Here is a 17,560-nt window from a genome sequence, read left to right as displayed (position 1 = left end):
TTATGGAAGTCTTATACTGTCCTATCCACATATTGTATGTCTAACATATCACCAAAAGTAGAGCACAGGAGTGAGGCTGAGAGCAGCAGAGCAGGGGGGGGGGGGGGGCAGAGAGCACTAAGGGGAGCTGGAGAGCACTAATAGCGCAGACTGGTGGGAGAAAAGAGCAAGAAGGGGGCAGAGAGCAAGAAGGGGTAGAGAGCATGGGGGCCAGAGAGTACTGGGGGAGGGGCAGAAAAGCACAAGGGAGCCTGGGGGGTGGAGAGCACTGAGGCAGCTGCATAGCACAGTGGGGTGGAGAGCATGGGGGAGCCAGGGAGCACGGGGGGGAGTTGGAGAGCGCTGGGGGGAGCTGGATAGCACAGTGGGGTGGAGATGGTGGGGGAACCAGGGAGCAGGGGGGGGTTGGAAAGTACTGGGGGGGAGCTGCATAGCACAGTGGGGTGGAGAGCATGGGGGGAGCCGGAGAGCACAAGTGGGCAGAGAGAATGGGGGATCCAAAGAGCACTGTGGGGGCTCGAGAGTACTGTGAGGGGGGGAGCTGGAGAGCATGGGGTGGAGTAGAAAGCACAGTGGGAGCAAGGGAGCATGGAGAGGGGGGGGGGGGCTGGGGGGAACTGCACAGCACAGGTAGCACAGGGGGAGTAGAGAGGGCTGGAAGGCAGTGGGGGGGGGGGGGCTGGACAGCACAGTGAGGGGGAGAGCATGGGGGGGAGCACAGGGGGAACCAGGGAGCACTGTGGGGGAGCTAGCGAGCACAGAGCACTGTGGGGGAGCTGGAGAGCAGTGGGGGGGGCTGGACAGCACAGTGGGGGGGGGCATGGGGGTAGCCAGAGAGCACTGTGGGGGAGCCAGGGAGCAGAGAGCACTGTTGGGAACTGGAGAGCCAGGGGGCATCTGGACAGCACAGTGGGGGGAGAGCCAAGGAGCACTGTGGGTTGGAGAGCAGTGTGGGGGAGCTGGAGAGCAGTGTGGGGGGGGGGGGACTGGACAGCACAGTGGTGCCATTCAAGTCTTCCTCTGAGTCCACAGAGTCCACATTTCTCCCCTGATAGGACCGGGCACGGGAGTCGGGGGCGAGCGGGGGGCGCGCGCACGCACCCCTAGTGGCCTGCGCGAGAGCCGACATTATATTACATGCTCTCGCGCGGGGGAGCCGACCTGCCGCCGTTAAACTGCGGCGGCTGGTCGGCAAGAGGTTAATTTTGAAGCACCCCCCCCCCGCACATGCCCATTGATGCTCAGTCTTCGATCCCCGTACTGTAATTAAGTATAAACAGGTGCCTCTAAAATGTCAAAACCCCCGTCTTGTTACGTGAAAGGGGAAAATAAATGTTGTTATTTAGCGGGTGAACGTCGAGTCAGGTCTAACACGGGGAGGCCACGGAGCGTGAAAGAGCCGATTGTATAAAACGCTTTGTTAATTTTCCAAAGCCGATGAAAGAGTGTAAAAAATGCCGCTTTTATGAAAAGGGCCGGAATACACAAAGCGGCACGTTTTTTGAGCAGATTTCGCTTTCACGTGTAAATGCTTTTCGCTTTATGGCTTCCTTCCATCGCGCTACAAATTAGAATTTGGAAACACTTTTGGGACGAGGGCTCTTCAGCACAAAACACAGTCAACAAACCTACGCCAAGGACTTTCCAAAGGAAAACTCCAACTTCCTTAGATACTTGGGCCCAGATTCTCGTAGAATGGCGTAAAACTCGGCGGGCGTAACGTATCTGATTTACGTTATGCCGCCGCAAGTTTTACAGGCAAGTGCTTTATTCACAAAGAACTTGCCTGTGAAGTTGCGGCGGCGTAGCGTAAATCACCCGCCTATTTCAAATTAGCCGGGTAGGGGGCGTGGAGCATTTAAATAAAGCGCGTTCCCACGCCGAACGTACTGCGCATGCGCCGTCCGGAAAATATCCCAGGGTGCATTGCTCCAAATGACGTCGCAAGGACGTCATTGGCTTCGACGTGAACGTAAATGGCGTCCAGCCCCATTCACGGACGACTTACGCAAACAACATAAAAATTTTAATTTTGACGCGGGAACGACGGCCATACTTAACATTGGTTGCCCCTCATATAGCAGGGGCAACTTTACGCAGCACAAACCTAACGTAAATGTCGTAACTTCACTGCGTCGACTGAGCGTATGTTCGGGAATTCGCATATCTAGCTCATTTGCATACTTGACGGGGAAAACGACGGAGGCGACACCTAGCGGACAAAAAAAAAATGCATTTAAGATCCGACAGCGTAAGAGCCTTACGCCTGTCGGATCTAATGGATATCTATGCGTAACTGATTCTAAGAATCAGTCACATAGATACGACGGCCCAGATTAGGACTTACGATGGCGTTGCGCCGTCGTAAGCCCTTTGAGAATCTGGGCCTTGGTCTAATAATGTACGTGATTGGAACAGAACATTTTTTAATGTTTAACCACTTGCTTATTGGGCACATATACCCCCTTCCAGCCCAGGTGAAATTTCAGCTTCCGGCACTGCGTCGCTTTAACTGACAATAGCGCGGTCGTGTGACGTGGCTCCCAAACAAAATTTACGTTCTTTTTTCCCCACAAGTAGAGCTTTCTTTGGTGGTATTTGATCACCACTGCGGTTTTTATTTTTTGCGCTAAAAACAAAAAAAGAGCGACAATTTTGAAAAATTCAATATTTTTTACTTGTTGCTATAATAAATTACCCAATTTAAAAAAAAAACATATTTTTTTCTCAGTCTAGGCTGATACGTATTCTTCTACATATTTTTAGAAAAAAAAAAATCGCAATAAGCGACTGGTTTGCGCAAAAGTTATAGCGCCTACAAAATAGGGGACAGAATTATTATTTTATTTTTTTTACTAGTAATGGTGGCGATCTGCGATTTTTATTGGGACTACGACATTGCGGCGAACACATCGGACACTTTTGACACGTTTTGGGGACAATTCACATTTATACAGCGATTGGTGCTATAAATATGCACTGATTACTGTGTAAATGTGACTGGCAGGGAAGGGGTTAACCACTAGGGGCTCTGAAGGGGTTAAAATGTTCCCTAAAGTGTGTTCTAACTGTAGGGGGGAGGGGACTCACAAGGGGAGGAGACCGATGTGTGTTCCTCTGTACTGGGAACACAGCTTTGGTCTCCTCACCTCTGACAGGAGGTGGATCTGTGTGTTTACACACACAGATCCACACTCCTGCCGTGATCACTGGCAATCGCAGGTGCCCAGCGGCAATAGCGGCCGCCGGGCACCCACGCCGGGTCACGAGCGGTGCCGGTCCGAAGCTCCGTGACCATGCCCGCGGACCCGATCGCCGCGGGTGTCTTGCAATCGGGTCACAAGAGCTGAAGAACGGGGAGAGGTGAGTGTAAACATACCTTCCCCGTTCTTCTCTGTGGCAGTGTCACTGATCGTCTGTTCCCTGATTTAGGGAACGACAATCACTGACGTCACACGTCCAGCCCCAACCCTCTACAGTAAGAAACACACATGAGATCACACTTAACCCCTACAGCGCCCCCTAGTGGTTAACCCCTTCACTGCCATTGTCATTTTTCCAGTAATCAGTGCATTTTTATAGCACACTTTGCTGTGAAAATGACAATGGTCCCAAAAATGTGTCTGATGTGTCCGCCATAATGTCGCAGTCACGAAAAAAATGATCACTGCCATTAGTAGTAGAACAATTATTATTAATAAAAATGCCATAAAACTATCGCCTATTTTGTAAACACTATAAATTTTGCGCAAACCAATCGATAAACACTTATTCTGATTTTTGTTTTACCGAAAATAGGTAGAAGAATATGTATCGGATTAAACTGAGGAAAAATAATGTTTTTTTTTATATTTTTGGGGGATATTTATTATAGCAAAAAGTTAAAAATATTGAATTTTTTTCAAAATTGTCGCTCTATTTCTGTTTATAGCGCAAAAAATAAAAACCGCAGAGGTGATCAAATACCACCAAAAGAAAGCATTATTTGTGGAAAAAAAAGGACGCCAATTTTGTTTGGGAGCCACGGCCGCGCAATTGTCAGTTAAAGCGACGCAAGTGCCGAATCGCAAAAAGGGGCCTGGTCCTTAAAGGGGAGTTCCACCCACAATTTCACTTTTCAAATATAAATACCCCTGTAATACACAAGCTTAATGTATTCTAGTAAAGTTAGTCTGTAAACTAAGGTCCCTTTTGTTAGGTTGTTACAGCATTTAAATAGTTTATAATCTAGAAATAGACCGTGGCCATCTTAAGTGTGGGCATCATGAAGCCAGACTGTATGACTTCCTGGATTTCAGCTTTGCATATCTTGCACATGCTCAGTGCACAAGCAATGTAATAGGTTTCAGTCAGGTTTGCAAGGACTACTGGGAAACATGATGCCTATCCCAGAAACCCTTGCAAAAAGCCTAGGCAAATAAGGAGGAGGAAATATTGAAGGACTACAAAATAAAGGTATTTACAAGCAACAAATTAAATAAAAATTGTCCATTCTGAACACTATGAGATTAGAGCATGCAGCACAGACAAACATAAAAAAAATGGGTGGAACTCCACTTTAACCTGCATAATGGTCCGGGTCTTAACCGGTTAAGCCTGCATGTTGGAATTCTTGAGATGAACTGTGACTGGTTCTCTTTAAAGGCTCAGTACACTCAAATATTAATTATAGAAGGGGTACGGTAAGCTGGATTCATTTCCCAGCTTCTTACTCCGCAGAAGTCTCACCACTGGAGTCTCTTTGACGTAAACCTTCCTGTTAGAGTAGACTGACTCTTTAACCGAATTAGCCGGCCTTTCTGCTCCTGTACCAGCTCGGGAGATCCTGCAGACTTTTCAGTTTCCAGTGGTAAAAAATGTAGTCTCATGACAAAGTTAATGGCGGCTCAGCGGTATTGGCTTTTTGTGTAAATATTCATACGGTGCAATGCAGTTATTGTTCTGTGCTGCTGAGGAGGACAAAATGGTGACACAAAGGTCAATATGGATTTCCATTATCCTAGCCTACGTGGCCAGCCTAAGGAACGAACGCCATGTGTGAACGGAGACTATGGGACAGATTCGCCTCCCGGTCTACATTGGCCTACAATAGTCCGCCTTCGCTAATAATCACGTAAAACATTTGGGAATAATACAATTACCTGGTGGCAACTGGACAGGGTGAAGGCCAATGAAAATGTTTTAATTTTTTTTCCATTAATGCAAAGTAACAGGCAGGGCCGATCCTAGGATCACAGGCGCCTGGGTGCAGAAATATTTCTGGCTCCCCCACATGGGCGTCGTCATTTTACTGACTCCTCCCCTTTACAAATGTTTATATGGCAATGACTCAACCACAGAGACACTCCTCCACGAAGTGTTCATTAACCTGGGATCCTTACATGATCTCTTAAAGTGGAGGTTCACCCGTTTCCAGCGGAGATTCCTCCTCCGGATTTGGATCCGATGGCTTGTACTCGCCATCGGATCAAAATCCGCGCGGAATTCTTCCGCGGTGACGTGTCGCGCCGTTGCCGCGATGATGACGCGGCGACGTGCGCGACGCTGGAAGGTAAGTACTTCCACGCATGCGTCGAATCATTACGACGCATGCGAGGGAGTGGAGCGGACGGATTGATCCGGTGAGTCTGTACAGTCCACCGGATCAATCCGCTGGACCCGATTCAAGCGGATAAATTTCTTAGCATGCTAAGAAATTTATATCCACTTGAAATCGATCCGGCCGACAAATCTCCGTGGATAAATATCCGCTAGGCCGTACAGACGACCGGATTTATCCGCTGGAACTGATCCGCGGATCAATTCCAGCGGATAGATCCGGTGGTGTGTACGAGGCCGAAGCCATACTTACCGTTTTAGAGATACATCTTCTCCGCCGCTTCCGGGTATGGGCTGCGGGACTAGTCGCTCCTTCTTGATTGACAGTTTTCCGACAGGCTTCCGACGGTCGCATCCATCGCGTCACGATTTTCCGAAAGCAGCCGAACGTCGGTGCGCAGGCGCCGTATAGAGCCGCACCGACGTTCGGCTTCTTTCGGCTACTCGTGACGCGATAGATGCGACCGTCGGAAGCCTGTCGGAAGACTGTTAATCAAGAAGGAATGCCCAGTCCCGAAGACCATACCCGGAAGCAGCGGAGAAGATCGCTCTCTAAAACGGTAAGTACTGCTTCATTTTTTTTAAAAACTAGCCGATTCCCCTTGACCAAATGAGCATCAATCTAATGTTAATTTTTTTTTTTTGGGTGAACTCACGCTTAAACAATAAACAAAATATAAGAAGAGAAGCAGAGTACCGTATTTATCGGCGTATACCGCACACTTTTTTCCCCTTAAAATCAGGGGAAAATCGTGGATGCGCGATATACGCCGATACCCGCTGTCTCCAACATTGTCCGAGCCGAGTGTACTGCGCACTCCGCTAGGCTCGGCCACGCCTGCAGCCACGCGAGAGGAGCCGAGAGCGCAGGAAATCCGGCTCTGCACAGCGCGCCAAATTCAAACACACAACGCTGCAACCCCGGGCAAGGTGCGGATTGACACCTCCAAAGCCGCAGACGGACCCCGCGCAAGGCCGCAGACAGACGCCGGACAAGACCGCCGATGGACGCCGGGCAAGACAGCAGACGGACACCTAAAAGGCTGGACGGACCCCACGCAAGGCCGCAGATGGACGCCGGACAAGGCCGCCGATGGACGCTGGGCAAGACATCGAAAATGTAAGTTTTTTCCCTAAACTTCCCTTCTCAGCTTGGGGTGCGCGCTGTACACCAGCGCGCGGTATATGCCGATAAATACCGTACTTTATTGGGACCTGGAGAGGGGCCTCTGTGATGGACACAGAGAGGGCTTCTGTTAACGAGTCAGTTAGATGTTCGGCGCCCCCACCTCTGCAGGCGCCTGGGTGCAATGCACCCTGCCTAGGATCGGCCCTGGTAACAGGAGCAGCTTGGCTATGCCCTCTGATGGAGTACCAGGAATTCAGAACTGGCTGAACAGAATTACAAAATCTTTCAGCAGGAAAGAGAGCAAACCGTGTCTACTGAAACTGTGAGTCTAGCTGTTTTGCCCAAAGTTCTTCCAAAGATATCCATCTGTGTTTGATATGGCCCCCGGCAGGGGTGCTTGTCGCAGCGGATTAGCTGCATGGAAACCTCCGTCCACATCTCTGTGTTCTGGGATCTCTCTGTAAATGACACCACGCAAAGGAAACAATATTAACAGAGTGGAACGTGGGCGAAAGTGATCTCCACCTCACGTGAACCGGCCCGCAGATACACTCGCTGGAACTACTTGCGTCACGTTTGCCTTTGAAAGCTGGCGAGGTCCTGGTCACCCCGAGCCATGTCACCCCAGAGCGAGGAAAGTGACACATGGAAGGCGGAGGGGAATCCGGACAATAAAGAGGATGGAGCGTGGCTATCTGCGTGCGTCGTTGCTTTGGCCGATGGAGCTCAAGTAGATCAAAGAAAACCCATTCACTAAAATCTCATAAACGTTTTAACATATTTATTGAATTTTAAATATTGTTTTAAATTTTCATAAAATCTGGCGATTCTGCAATGAAGGTCACTTCCTGTTATATGAGGGCAATGCTGTGTCGCTGATCCCCAATTGTGCTCCTGTGTTGTCATCCCAACTGTTGCAATACTCACCTGCAATTCAGAGCTATCCGCCACAGTACTTCTCTTCTCAGTTACAGCCCCCTTCCCTACCAGGAAGGAACGGGAGCTCCGGAAGCTCAGGGAGAGAGAGATAACAAGCTCCCCCCTCGCCTCTTTCGCTCCCTACCCAATTATACTCGGTAGGTACTGTGATGGAAGTTACTAAAATGAATATTTTTGTGTTATGTTACTTTTCGCCTGAGCTACTCAAATGTTGCCTTTCTTTCATTATATTCTTTTATTTCTTGATCTATATATATATATATATATATATATATATAGAGAGAGAGAGAGAGAGAGAGAGAGAGAGAGAGAGAGAGAGAGAGAGAGAGAGAGAGAGAGAGAGAGAGAGAGAGAGAGAGAGAGAGAGAGAGAGAGAGAGAGAGAGAGAGAGAGAGAGAGAGAGAGAGAGAGAGAGAGAGAGAGAGAGAGAGAGAGAGAGAGAGAGAGAGAGAGAGAGAGAGAGAGAGAGAGAGAGAGAGAGAGAGAGAGAGAGAGAGAGAGAGAGAGAGAGAGAGAGAGAGAGAGAGAGAGAGAGAGAGAGAGAGAGAGAGAGAGAGAGAGAGAGAGAGAGAGAGAGAGAGATATAATACATATGTATGTATGGGTATATGTTACAATACTGTTATTATCCTTAAAAGAAGCTATGACAGATTATAATGTTTTAAGGTTACAAGTATGTCTCAGCTTGAAGTGAAAACAGCTGTTGCTTCTACTGCACGCCTAAACTCTCTCCTTCCGGCCCACCCCATCGACTGAAGAATGAAGCCCCTGTGAGCTTGGGTGTAAGGTCCCTGTATGACACGAGGACATGTGTGCTAATTAAAGACTTTTGAAACGTGTGCAGTATGCCAAGAACAGACGCCACAGGGGCGTGTAATAAGAAACCACCCTTATATGGACTGACCAATCAATTGTGCTTATGAGTATGATGTCATGTTGTCTTTAAAAAGACAATAAATGGGTTCGGCCTTTCTCTCTGATGCTGGAACACCGAAAGAAGCAGGCAGTTTGTTCCTCAGCTCTCTGTATGCTTTCATAATTTGGGTCAACGGCAGTTTAGGTTGCCCTGAAGTTGAGTCAGGGGTTTAATCCTTATCAGTACAAGCCTTCATTAGACCCCCCCTTAACAGTAGGGTGAGGTCGACGTTCCCTCTGGAGAAACTGGCAGGTTAGGAACTGCATCAAATCCAGGCCAGAAGGCCAGGGACCCGACCCTTCAGCTTCGACCGCATGTTTCTCTGTCCCGATCAGAAGGCTTTCACCTCCACGCCAGCAAGTCCTGCTTCTGCCACCGCCATCCCTTTCCACCTCGCCGTGTACTAGGGACGGTTAGCATAGCGCCACCTCCTGGCAACTGATAAGAACAGATACTACACTTGATCTTAGCCAAAAGGCTGAGAAGCGATAGCATACTAGCTCATTATGAATTACTTACCTGAGATCGAAGCCCCCACAGTGGTCCTCGATCACCTCCTCGGTCGCCCCCATCTCCCCCAGAGTGACTTCCGGATATCGCTGCTCCGGCGCTGTGATTGGCCATTTTCCCAGTAGCATTGCAGTTTGCCAAGGTGCTCTGTGGCAAACTTCAGGCACTTAGCAATATTTTTTTATTGGAGACCAGTGGCTTCATCTGGGGTTTTCTGCATGGACACCCTGCCTGTTCATACGTGTGGTAGATTCATGAACAGAGAGATGTTTGCCAGTTCCAGTGATCTCTTCAAGCCTTTAGCTTTTTCCTGTGGATTATATAAAGTGTAGTCCTTCGTGCTACCAAAGTGAATCAATAGTTAAAGTGAATGAATTAAATAAATGTGAAAATTGCTGTTCGACCTAAATATGATCGGCCCAACTTTCTAAATAAACATATATCCAAATGTGGTAAAAGTGATGCAAATAATAAAAGCAATAAGTGCCCGTTCACACTACCGCGACTTGGGATCCGACTTGTGTCGCCCCCAAGTCGCGCGACATGAGAAATTACATTGAAGTGAATGAGAGCCGTCTTAATGGACACTACTAAAGTCGCTCCGACTTCAGAAAAGGTTCCTGTACTACTTCAAGGCAACTTGTACACATTGATTTCAATGGAAGTCGCCTCCAAAGTCGGATCTCTGTCTTAAAGTGGAGTGAAATAAAACAGACTTCCAGATAAAGACCAGAGTCCTTGCTTGAGTGACAGGTTATTTACATATCTTGTGGACTAGCTTGCAGACATGCACAGCTTCTGTAAAGTGCACAATTCACATCCCCCTCGCCTCTCCTCCTCTCCTCTACCGTCCAGCTCTCCCAGGATTGGCTGTCTTTCCTGTGTTTTGATTAAATGTTTTCAAAATATGGGGTGATCCACAGTTCAGTGTAAACAGCCATCAGAATATACATAGACAAGGAGCTGTGCATGTCTGCAAGCTAGTGCACGAGATATGTAAATAACCTGTCACTCAAGCAAGGACTTTGGTCTTTATCTGGAAGTCTGTTTTATTTCACTGAACAATAAAAAGAGGATTGCTTAGCGCTGGATTAACTCTGTGTGGCAAGACTGGGCACCAGGGCAGGACTTAGGGTGGTGGGGGCCCCTGGGCTTGAGTGTTGAAGGGGTCCCCTGGAGCCGAGAATTGGGGGCGAATTGAAGTTGTTGAGCGGGAGGGGGTGCGCATTAAAGTTGTTGAGCGGAGGGGTGCGCATTAAAGTTATTGAGCGGGGGGGGGGGTGCCTCTCACCTGTGCACGGAATGTGTCTGCTTTCTTCCCTTCAGCAGACATCCACACGCCACTCTGGTTCCTCCTGGCGGGGGGAGTGCCTCTCATCTGTGCCGACAGCCGGGGCCACAGACTGTCATTAGCCCGGCTGTCAGCTTATTTCCCTTCAGCAGCCACAGTCCTCCACACACCGCTCCGGTTCCTCCTGCTTCCGTGCTGCCTCCTCTTGCAGTGCGGGAAAATTAACCCTTCTGCAGGAAGAAGCTGTCTGTGCGGGAAAGTCCCGCAGAATCCGTGCGTGTTGGGAGGTATGCGCAGGGCCGCCATCAGGAATTTTGGGGCCCCTTACACAGCTTAAGGCATGGGCCCCGGCCCCCTGGAGCAGAGAAACGGGGAGGGGGGGTGCTGCCGCCTGAAATTGAGAAGCGGGGGCTCCAGATATCCAGAAGTCGATTGGATGTCCGGGGATGTATTACTCAGAGCCGGGTATTTACAGGTGATCTGTGACTTATACTTGTGAATACCCGGGTCTGAGTAATACATCCCCGGCCATCGGATCAAAGGCAGACGGAATGCTGTAGAGCAGACAGCGAAGTTGAAAGTGGCAGAGAGGCTTTAACAGCCCGCCTGGCGCCAACAGGCGTGCGCGCGCGTTCTCGCAATTGCACACCAGTGAGCCTGGAACGCCTGTTGCTGGCAGGATCTTCCTGACACAATAGTTGGCAGCATAAACTGTTTTACGAGGCCCCCTAGTGGATGACAGCATAAACTGTTTTACGAGGCCCCCTAGTGGATGACAGCATAAACTGTTGCCAGAGGCTCCCTAGTGGATGACAGCATAAACTGTTTTACGAGGCCCCCTAGTGGATGACAGCATAAACTGTTGCCAGAGGCTCCCTAGTGGGTGGCAGCATAAACTGTTGTCAAACTGCCCCTAGTGGATAACAGTATAAACTGTTGTCAGAGGCCCCCAAGTGGATGACAGCATAAACTGATGTCCGAGGCCCCCTAGTGGATGGCAGCTTAAACTGTTGTCTGAGGCCCCCTAGTGGATGGCAGTATATACTGATGTCAGAGGCCCCCTAGTGGATGGCAGTATATACTGATGTCAGAGGCCCCCAAGTGGATGACAGCATAAACTGTTGTCCGAGGCCCCCTAGTGGATGGCAGTATAAATTGTTGTCAGAGGCCCCCTAGTGGATGGCAGTATAAACTGATGTCAGTGGCCCCCTAGTGGATGGCAGCTTAAACTGTTGTCCGGGTCCCCCTAGTGGATGGCAGTATAAACTGTTGTCCGAGGCCCCCTATTGGATGGCAGTATAAACTGATGTCAGTGGCTCCCTAGTGAATGACAGCATAAACTGTTGTCCGAGGCCCCCTATTGGATGGCAGTATAAACTGATGTCAGTGGCTCCCTAGTGAATGACAGCATAAACTGTTGTCCGAGGCCCCCTAGTGGATGGCAGTATAAACTGTTGTCAGAGGCCCCCTAGTGGATGGCAGTATAAGCTGATGTCAGAGGCCCCAAGTGGATGGCAGCATAAACTGATGTCCGAGGTCCCCTATTGGATGACGGCATAAACTGTTGTCAGAGGCCCCCAAGTGGATGACAGCATAAACTGATGTCCGAGGCCCCCTAGTGGATGGCAGCTTAAACTGTTGTCTGAGGCCCCCTAGTGGATGGCAGTATATACTGATGTCAGAGGCCCCCTAGTGGATGGCAGTATATACTGATGTCAGAGGCCCCCAAGTGGATGACAGCATAAACTGTTGTCCGAGGCCCCCTAGTGGATGGCAGTATAAATTGTTGTCAGAGGCCCCCTAGTGGATGGCAGTATAAACTGATGTCAGTGGCCCCCTAGTGGATGGCAGCTTAAACTGTTGTCCGGGTCCCCCTAGTGGATGGCAGTATAAACTGTTGTCCGAGGCCCCCTATTGGATGGCAGTATAAACTGATGTCAGTGGCTCCCTAGTGAATGACAGCATAAACTGTTGTCCGAGGCCCCCTATTGGATGGCAGTATAAACTGATGTCAGTGGCTCCCTAGTGAATGACAGCATAAATTGTTGTCCGAGGCCCCCTAGTGGATGGCAGTATAAACTGTTGTCAGAGGCCCCCTAGTGGATGGCAGTATAAGCTGATGTCAGAGGCCCCAAGTGGATGGCAGCATAAACTGATGTCCGAGGTCCCCTATTGGATGACGGCATAAACTGTTGTCTGAGGCCCCCTAGTGGATGCTGGAAAAGGAACATATTGGAAATACACTGCAGAGAGGGAGACCAAGAAATTAAATTAACAGATACGCTCCGGTTGATTAAACCTACCGAAAAACCTGGATAAGAAAAGAGTAGAGCTTCCCTTTAACTGCATTGCTTTGCAGACATGTGCCACATCATTAGATGTCCTTTCCTGGATGCCTTGCTCCTCTCCCTGAGGTTGCTATGAGCTGCACTCTGCATGCACCCTCCCAGGTGACTTTGGTGACATGGTCTCGTCTATTTGATCACAGCAGAGCCTTTTTGGGGGGGGGGGGGGAGGCTTTGTGCGTTCGCTCCCTCTTTAGGCTCAGCACATTCGCTCTTGTTCTCACAAAGGACGAAACGTGCGGGACCGATAAAGATCCCAGATCAGACGCAGCGTGACACTCATTGATGAACGCACATTGATGTGAGCCTATCTGCACTTCACAGGCACTTAGAACGCTCAGTTCCGAGTGCAATGAGGGCGGCAGGGAAGTGGCGCTGAAAGCTACTCGCCTTGAAGGATAAAATAGAAAATGGCTCTGATTTTCATATCAAACCCCCTCTTGTGTTTTACATAATCCTGCCAGTCCACCGTTGTTCTTTACAAGTTCCTGGCAACGGGGCGCTTCCTTCCGTATAAAGAGTCTAATTTGCGGCGCCAGGTTGAAGTGAATTTGAGGGCTTGTGAAAGCGAAACAAAATAAAAAAAAAAAAGTATCGCCGGGTTTCAAGTCGTCCTTTATTGAGAAATCAAAAGCCGGGTTCATGTAAAATTTGCCCGGCGTTGTATTAAGGGATGTAAGGAAATGGCATAAAACACAGGGGTAGATTCAGGTAGCTTTGCCCATTTCTTACGGAGGCGCAGCGCACCGTTTTGCCGCTGCGCCTCCGTAAATTTCCTGCGCTACGCTTGATTCACGGAGCAGTAGCTCCGTAAATTGCGTGTGCGCTCCGGAAAACTGCCCGGCGTAAGGGCGCGTAATTTAAATGATCCCGAAGGGGGCGGGGATCATTTCAATTAGGCGCGTTCCCGCGCCGAGCGTAGTGCGCATGCTCCGTCGGGAAACTTTCCCGACGTGCATTGCGGTAAATGACGTCGCAAGGACGTCATTTGCTTCAAAGTGAACGTGAATGGCGTCCAGCGCCATTCACGATTCACTTACGCAAACGACGTAATTTTTCAAAAACGCGACGCGGGAACGACGGGTATACGTAGCATTGGCTGCCCCTGGGGCAGCCTTACGCAAAAACCGACGTACGCAAACAACGTAAACTGCGTACGCAGGGCTCGCGTAGGGTTGTGAATCGGCGTTAGTATGCAATTTGCATACTATACGCTGACCACTACGGGAACGCCCCCTAGCGGTCATCGTAAGAATGCAGCCTACGATATTACTGGCAAAAGAGCCTTATGCTAGTCATATCTTAGGCTGCAGTCGGCGTAACGAGGTTCCTGAATCAGGAGCATTCGAAACGCCGGCGCAAGTAAGCAATTGCGCTGCGTAACTATGGTTACGCAGACGCAATTGCTACCTGAATCTACCCCACAGTTTACCGCACCTTCCTATTGCCAAATCGTGGGGCCGGCTCTGCAATGGGGTACAGAAAGTGGGGGACTGAGCAGAGCTGCTGATTGGCCAGATCCATTAAAGGTGGCCAATCAAGAATAACTGCTTTTACCACTTTAACTCTCACACCCACATACCCCCCTATGGGCCAGAGCAGTTTTTACATCTCTTACCTATATATGGGCGATAACCAGTGGCGGCTGGTTGTAAAAAAAAAATTGATGACCCAGTCTGTCTGTCGGTCGGTTCATTAGGATCACCGGCATTTACCGCATTTATGGGCGGGCAGTGCTTCACCCGGGCGACGGGTGGCGGCTTCCCCTTCCCCGCTCTCCTCTGCATCACAGCGGCTTCCGCCATGCATCTCCTTCCTCCTCCTCCTAGGCCAATTGGAAAGCTTGTCCTTTGGGCCAAACAGAAAATGGGTCTCAGACCCACTTTATGATTGGCCCGGGAGGAGAATCAGTGTGACCATAGCGAATGGTCACACAACAGGGTGGGATCAGGGCGCAGTGTTCTGCGCCCCGAGCCCACCCTCTTTTGAAGCCTATTAGCGAATCTGGCTCTAATCACATGCTTAAAAAAAAAAAAACCTGATTGCAATTAATGCGTCCGACGCCCCTGCATTTAGATTAGGGGGCTGAACACATAGATGGGGGGGGGGGGCTGAACCCCTAATGGATGGGCTGCCACTGGCGATAACTTTGTCATTACTAAACCCCTTCACACTTAAGGCTGCATTCACACATTAGCGCAGCGTTTTGTACCGCGATTTGCCGCGACAAATTGCGGCGTGATTTGCCGCGACAAAACGCGACGGTTTTCGCTGGAGGGGTGATTTACACATTGTCGGCTATGCCGAACGCCAAAGCCACCTGAAAAAAAGGGTCAGGGACTTGTTTTGAGCTTCAGGCGTACGGCGTTTCGGCGTTCGGCGTGGAGATGTGAACCATCTCCATAGAGAACAATGTTAAATTACCCCTCCAGCGTATTTTAGGCTGCAATAGCGTCGGGCTTCAGACGTTAAAACGCCTAGGTGTGAATGGAGCCTTAGGGTAAAACAAATATTAAGCACAATTTTGCAACTTTGACATGTGCTAGTAAAACCGTACATATCATCACAACTACTTTGTGCATCCAGTTGTATTGTACCACATTTTATTTAGGACGTATTGGGCTTTTATTTGGTAGTAAATGGTAATGGATATCTTCGTTTTTTTATTATTATTATTATTATTATTATTATTATTATTATTATTATTATTATCAAAGGAAAACTGACTTTAAATGGCCAAATAAAATCGTTTTTATTTTTTTATTTAGCTGTATATTTCTTGTTACTACCATAACCTACCAAAAAAATAACCCAAAATAAAATCGTAGCGTTGCCACATATGTGTATAGTAGTTATTGTTTGCACTGTAGTTCAGCCCAGATGCATTTTTGCTTTTTTTATTGTCCTACCTAAAACACACTGATACTAATTAAAAAAAAAAAAAAATCCTGCCCAAAATATAATTGACCCTTACTTGACCCTGGCACTAATTCATTCCCAATGTGTTCCATCAGGTTGAGGTCAGGACTCGGGTTCCTCCACCCCACATTTCAGGGGTTGGGCCCCTTAATTCCAGTGAAGGGAACTCTTAAGGCGTGGGCATATCAAGACATTTCTGACAATTTTATGCTCCCAACTTTGTGGGGGGGTATTTTGGGGACGGCCCCTTCCTGTTCCAACATGACTGCGTACCAGTGCACAAAGCAAGGTCCATAAAGACATGGATGAGAAAGTTTGGGGTGGAGGAACTTGATTTGACCTCACAAATGCGCTTCTGGAAGAATGGTCAAACATTCCCATAGACACACTCCTAAACCTTGTGGGCAGACTTCCCAGAAGAGTTGAAGATGTTATAGCTTTAAGGCTGGGTTCACACTACTACACTACTTTGATCCTACTTTGCTCTGTGTTCAATGTTTCCCTATGAGAGCGTCTTGCAGTGTCCTACACAAGTCGGTCCGACTTTGAAAATGCTCCCTGTACTACTTTTGGTCCTACATTGATCCTACTTCAGGCCCATTGAATATCATTGAAGTCGGACCAAAGTAGTATCCTGTTCATGAAAGTAGGATGGATGTAGGACCAATGTAGGATAAATGTAGGACCAATGTAGCAGAGCAAAGTAGGATGAAAGTAGTGTAGTAGTGTGAACCCAGCCTAAAGGGCGGGCCAACTCAATATTGAATAAACAAAGTGGTAAAGTGCAGCGCTAAATATGATAAACGTGAACACCTGCTACTCAAACATGTATTTGAGGAGTTGAAGCTGTTATAGCTGCAAAGGGTGGGCTATTACTATCAACCTCTTAAGGACCAGCACACGACTATATACATCGGCACAATGGCACGGCTGGGCAGATGGACGTACCTGTACCGTACCTGTACATTCCCTTTAAGATGCGGCATTGTGGGCGCGCCCACCGCAAGCTCCGTGAGTCCGACCGCGGGTCCTGCGGACTCGGTGTCCGCCCGGCAATCCCGCGATCGTCTCACGGAGAGGAAGAACGGGGAAATTCTGACGTAAACAAGCATTTCCCGATTCTTCCTAGTGACAGGACACTGATCACAGATCCTTGTAATCGGGAGCGGTGATCAGTGTCGTGTCACACATAGCCCATCCCTCCTAAAGTTAGAAGCACTCCCTAGGACACACATATAACCCCTTCAGCGCCCCCTACTGGTTAACCCCTTCACTGCCAGTGTAATTTTTACAGTAATGTATCAATGACAATGGTCCCAAAATAGCGTCAAAAGTGTCCAATGCGTCCGCCATAATGTCGCCGTCACGATAAAAATCGCTGATCGCCCTCATTTCTAGTAAATAAAAATGCCATAAAACTATCCCCTATTTTGTAGACGCTATAAATTTTGCGCAAACCAATCAATAAACACGTTTTTTTTTTTTTTTACCAAAAATATGTAGAAGAATACGTATCGGCCTAAACTAAGGAAAAAAAATATTTTTGGGGGATATTTATTATAGCAAAAATATTGCTTTTTTTTTTCAAAATTGTCGCTTGTTTATAGCGCAAAAAGAAAAAGACGCAGAGGTGATCAAATACCACCAAAAGAAAGCTCTATTTGTGGGGGAAAAAGGGACGTCAATTTTGTTTGGGAGCCACGTCGCACGACCGCGCAATTGTCATCAATCAACGCAATGCCGAATCGCAAAAAGTGCTCTGGTCTTTGGCCAGGTAAATGGTCCGGGGCTAAAGTGGTTAAAGTTCATGGCCCAGATTCACGTAGGGCGGCGTAACGTAAATGTGCTGGCGTAAGCGCGCCTAAATCAAATGAGGAAGAGGTGGGCGTGTTTTATGTAAACGAATCATGACC

The 17,560-nt window shown here is 48.6% G+C and overlaps 1 protein-coding gene and 1 pseudogene across 1 annotated transcript in view; one reads left to right on the top strand and one right to left on the bottom strand.

The window, feature by feature from the left end:
• The window catches only part of TRAPPC9 (trafficking protein particle complex subunit 9), an 806,634-nt gene that overhangs the window by 570,572 nt on the left and 218,502 nt on the right, over positions 1 to 17,560 (top strand). The window lies entirely within an intron of this gene.
• Positions 8,990 to 9,072, bottom strand: LOC120942221 (annotated as a pseudogene).

Source organism: Rana temporaria, chromosome 5 (genome assembly GCF_905171775.1).
Source record: "Rana temporaria chromosome 5, aRanTem1.1, whole genome shotgun sequence".
Taxonomy (NCBI): Eukaryota; Metazoa; Chordata; class Amphibia; order Anura; family Ranidae; genus Rana; species Rana temporaria.
The sequence above is the reverse complement of the archived record's forward strand: the minus strand, read 5'-3'. Positions and strand labels throughout refer to the sequence as shown.